The sequence below is a fragment of the Cherax quadricarinatus genome, chromosome 19 (genome assembly GCF_038502225.1).
Source record: "Cherax quadricarinatus isolate ZL_2023a chromosome 19, ASM3850222v1, whole genome shotgun sequence".
Classification (NCBI taxonomy): domain Eukaryota; kingdom Metazoa; phylum Arthropoda; class Malacostraca; order Decapoda; family Parastacidae; genus Cherax; species Cherax quadricarinatus.
In genome coordinates this window covers 28,193,841-28,198,840 of record NC_091310.1, presented here as the reverse complement: position 1 = coordinate 28,198,840, position 5,000 = coordinate 28,193,841, and the positions used below count along the sequence as shown (strand labels likewise).

The 5,000-nt window shown below is 40.2% G+C and overlaps 1 protein-coding gene across 1 annotated transcript in view; it reads left to right on the top strand.

Annotated features, from left to right (window-relative positions):
• LOC128692751 (delta-myrmicitoxin-Mri1a-like) overlaps positions 1 to 5,000 on the top strand; it is a 40,313-nt gene that overhangs the window by 14,562 nt on the left and 20,751 nt on the right. The window lies entirely within an intron of this gene.

Sequence of the window (5,000 nt, the reverse complement as noted above, 5' to 3'; positions counted from 1 at the left end):
TTTTCGTACTGTCGCTGGGCCTCCCTCCTTACCTGTGCATATTCGTTTCTGGCTCTTCTACTAATCTCCTTATTTTCCTGGGTCCTTTGCCTCCTGTACCTTTTCCATTCTCTGGTGCACTTAGTTTTTTCCTCCCTACACCTTCGGGTAAACCAAGGACTCACTTTGGTCTTCCTATTATTTCTGTTTCCCTTGGGAACAAATCTTTTCTCTGCCTCCTTGCACTTTGTGCACTCTCGTTTACTGATTTTCCTACCAGTTCTCTGTCCCACTGAACCTCCTGCAGGAAGTTCCTCATACCTGTGTAGTCCCCCCTTTTGTAGTTTGGCTTTTCCCATTCAATTCCTGTTTCCTTCTCCACTTGTAACTCTACTATATAATCAAAACTCAGAACCACGTGATCGCTAGTTCCAAGTGGCCTATCGTAAGTGATATTCTCAATGTCTGAACTGCTCAGGGTGAACACAAGATCCAGTCTTGCTGGCTCATCCTCCCCTCTCTCTCTGGTAGTGTCCCTCTCCATGTTTCGGGACCCCCATGTGGCTCCAGGTTTTCCCAGTCGATCTTCCTGTGGTTGAAATCGCCCATTACCAGTAACTTTGCTCTGCTCGAGTGAGCTCTTCTTGCCACCTCAGCCAGTGTGTCCACCATCGCCCTGTTGTTTTCTTCGTACTCCTTTGTGTGTGTGTGTGTGTGTGTGTGTGTGTGTGTGTGTGTGTGTGTGTGTGTGTGTGTGTGTGTGTGTGTGTGTGTGTGTGTGTGTGTGTGTGTGTGTGTGTGTGTGTGTGTGTGTGTGTGTTTGTGTGTGTGTACTCACCTAGTTGTACTCACCTAGTTGAGGTTGCGGGGGTCGAGTCCGAGCTCCTGGCCCCGCCTCTTCACTGATCGCTACTAGGTCACTCTCCCTGAGCCGTGAGCTTTATCATACCTCTGCTTAAAGCTATGTATGGATCCTGCCTCCACTACATCGCTTCCCAAACTATTCCACTTACTGACTACTCTGTGGCTGAAGAAATACTTCCTAACATCCCTGTGATTCATCTGTGTCTTCAGCTTCCAACTGTGTCCCCTTGTTACTGTGTCCAATCTCTGGAACATCCTGTCTTTGTCCACCTTGTCAATTCCTCTCAGTATTTTGTATGTCGTTATCATGTCCCCCCTATCTCTCCTGTCCTCCAGTGTCGTCAGGTTGATTTCCCTTAACCTCTCCTCGTAGGACATACCTCTTAGCTCTGGGACTAGTCTTGTTGCAAACCTTTGCACTTTCTCTAGTTTCTTCACGTGCTTGGCTAGGTGTGGGTTCCAAACTGGTGCCGCATACTCCAATATGGGCCTAACATACACGGTGTACAGGGTCCTGAATGATTCCTTATTAAGATGTCGGAATGCTGTTCTGAGGTTTGCTAGGCGCCCATATGCTGCAGCAGTTATTTGGTTGATGTGCGCTTCAGGAGATGTGCCTGGTGTTATACTCACCCCAAGATCTTTTTCCTTGAGAGAGGTTTGTAGTCTCTGACCCCCTAGACTGTACTCCGCCTGCGGCCTTCTTTGCCCTTCCCCAATCTTCATGACTTTGCACTTGGTGGGATTGAACTCCAGGAGCCAATTGCTGGACCAGGTCTGCAGCCTGTCCAGATCCCTTTGTAGTTCTGCCTGGTCTTCGATCGAGTGAATTCTTCTCATCAACTTCACGTCATCTGCAAACAGGGACACCTCAGAGTCTATTCCTTCCGTCATGTCGTTCACAAATACCAGAAACAGCACTGGTCCTAGGACTGACCCCTGCGGGACCCCGCTGGTCACAGGTGCCCACTCTGACACCTCGCCACGTACCATGACTCGCTGCTGTCTTCCTGACAAGTATTCCCTGATCCATTGTAGTGCCTTCCCTGTTATCCCTGCTTGGTCCTCCAGTTTTTGCACCAATCTCTTGTGTGGAACTGTGTCAAACGCCTTCTTGCAGTCCAAGAAAATGCAATCCACCCACCCCTCTCTCTCTTGTCTTACTGCTGTCACCATGTCATAGAACTCCAGTAGGTTTGTGACACAGGATTTCCCGTCCCTGAAACCATGTTGGCTGCTGTTGATGAGATCATTCCTTTCTAGGTGTTCCACCACTCTTCTCCTGATAATCTTCTCCATGATTTTGCATACTATACATGTCAGTGACACTGGTCTGTAGTTTAATGCTTCATGTCTGTCTCCTTTTTTAAAGATTGGGACTACATTTGCTGTCTTCCATGCCTCAGGCATGTTAGGGGTACACATAGCGCCTCTGCTCCCTCTCTCAATACCCATGTGTGTGTGTGTGTGTGTGTGTCTGTGTGTATGTGTGTGTGTGTGTGTGTGTGCGTGTGTGTGTGTGTGTGTGTATGAGTAATTCTGACAATCGTCAGGTTGAATGCTAAATGTTGATATTTTTAATAAAACGTGTAATATTAATATTTTAAAAGTATCGGCTGGTAACGGTCAGCTTTTAACCGAAACCGTAAAAATGGCCGATACCCACGGGAACCGATACTTGGCACGTTTCTAATATATCTATGTTCATCCACATTCATGAAACTAACTAACCTTGACGCTATCATCCTGTTCTTCTGGTTATACGCTGAAAAAACTATCAGTCTAAATTATCAATCTTCATAGGAAAGTCACCTATAAACTTGTCTTATCTTCAAAACTCTGGATCATTCAAAATCCCTGAAGTCTTACAGAGAATTCTTCTCACTGCCATCACCCAGCTTCACCTGCTCGGCTGCCGACCCTTATGTGATCACATTTTTTTTTTCCACCACAGGACCTCTTCCCAACCGCTATATATCCATGTTTTATTCTTCTCTGTATGAATTGATAAAATCCCAAAAGGACAAAGCCTCGTCATAAATATAATGCTAGAACTCACATATTTTATCTTCAACACTTACATTTCCTCTCGATTTCATGGGTTTAATAGACGCACCCATTTCAAAACTACGATGGATTTGGCATTTTACTCATGACTTCAGGTGACGTGAAGTCATGTTAACATTAACCTTTACACTTCACTTAATCGCATTTATTGCCAGGATAATCCTGGCACACTGAAAGAAAATTTTAGTGAAAAATAAAAAATTATTGCATTTAATTAAATTTATATAGTGCCAGTTTTTCTGTTTAATGAATACACCATCATCACAGACGGAGTATTAACATTCAAAATTCAGTTAAAATATTGGCAATTTCATTTGTGGAAAGAGACAAGAATTACTCAAATGGTTTGTGTCCAGAAGTGTAGGAGTCGACCAGACACTTGTCTTTGTTCTGGGTAAAAGGACACAAGTGCAACTAATGTAACATTTTATTGTGGCAACATTTCGCTCTCCAGGAGCTTTATCAAGCTGTGTGATAAAGCTCCTGGAGAGCGAAACGTTTCCACAATAAAATGTCACATTAGTTGCACTTGTGTCCTTGTACCCAACATATTGTCGGCAATTCTACCAACATTAATACACCTTTGTTTGTTTATGAAGACTTGTGTTATCTAATGTGGACTGAAGGTCACCATCGACACTTACCTTGTTGCTGGTATATTTCCCCGTATTAAATATTTCCTATTTGTACGAACACAACCTTAAGACATAATAATATACGTATCGTTAAGATCATCACTGGAATAACTTATTATTATAACAATAATAATAATAAGACGAAGAATAAATGTGATAATAATAATAATAATAATAATAATAATAATAATAATAATAATAATAATAATCACTAATAATAATAATAATAATAATAATAATAATAATAATAATAATAATATTAATAATAATAATAATAATAATAATAATAATAATAATAATAATAATAATAATAATAATAATAATAATAATAATAATAATAATAATAATAATAATAATAATAATAATAATAATAATAATAATAATAATAATAATAATAATAATAATAATAATAATAATAATAATAATAATAATAATAATAATAATTAATAATAATAATAATAATAATAATAATAATAATAATAATAAAAATAATAATAATAATAATAATAACTCTACGAATCTCATTTTTATGAAACTGCACCAGCATTGAAAGTTTGAAGCCGATCAGTTGAGACATCTTCAATTTATTTGTTTTACGCTCCAGTTTCAAACTGGAATTTCTTCTAAGTCGGACACACGTGTGTGGAATGTTTGAAGAATATCGGGAAATGCGTTCTTAGGTTATTTCACAACCGCTGTTCTACTTGCATGTATATAATTAGCAAATATTATATATGCAATAACAATCCGACTCATCCTCTAATTAATATAACCAATGATAGAAGTTTGAAGCCAGTCAGAAGAAGCATTCTTATGTCATCACATATTAAGGCTATCAGGCAATTGAAAAGGAATAGCAAAGGTCTACGTTGAATGACCGGTTTCAGCGAGGCCGACCAGAAGTACACCAATAAACTTCATTCGTGTGAAACTCCGAACTGGTGACTGACTTTCAAGAGAACTGATCTCCCTTTTATATTAATGGAGACCAATATGACTTAAGAAATCGTAATGACACGATTGCAAATAAACCATACCCCCGGCCGGGATTGAACCCGCGGTCATAGTCTCAAAACTCCAGCCCGTCGCGCTAACCACTAGACCAGCTAGCCACAATAAGATTCATCCAACTAGGTATATTTCTACACCATAGGAAGGTTAGCACAGGCACCTCTGTAACCACAAATGCAAGTTTTTACAGACGAATCTCCAGCTAGCGTGGCCGTGACGAACTCTAGCTCAAGTCCCTTCACCTAGTTGGATGAATCTTATTGTGGCTAGCTGGTCTAGTGGTTAGCGCGACGGGCTGGAGTTTTGAGACTCTATGACCGCGGGTTCAATCCCGGCCGGGGGTATGGTTTATGGAGACCAATAGATTGTTCTAAATAAAACTCACTCATGCTATTATTTTATGCGTCACACATACTTAACCATAGCATTGTAAAATATTAATAG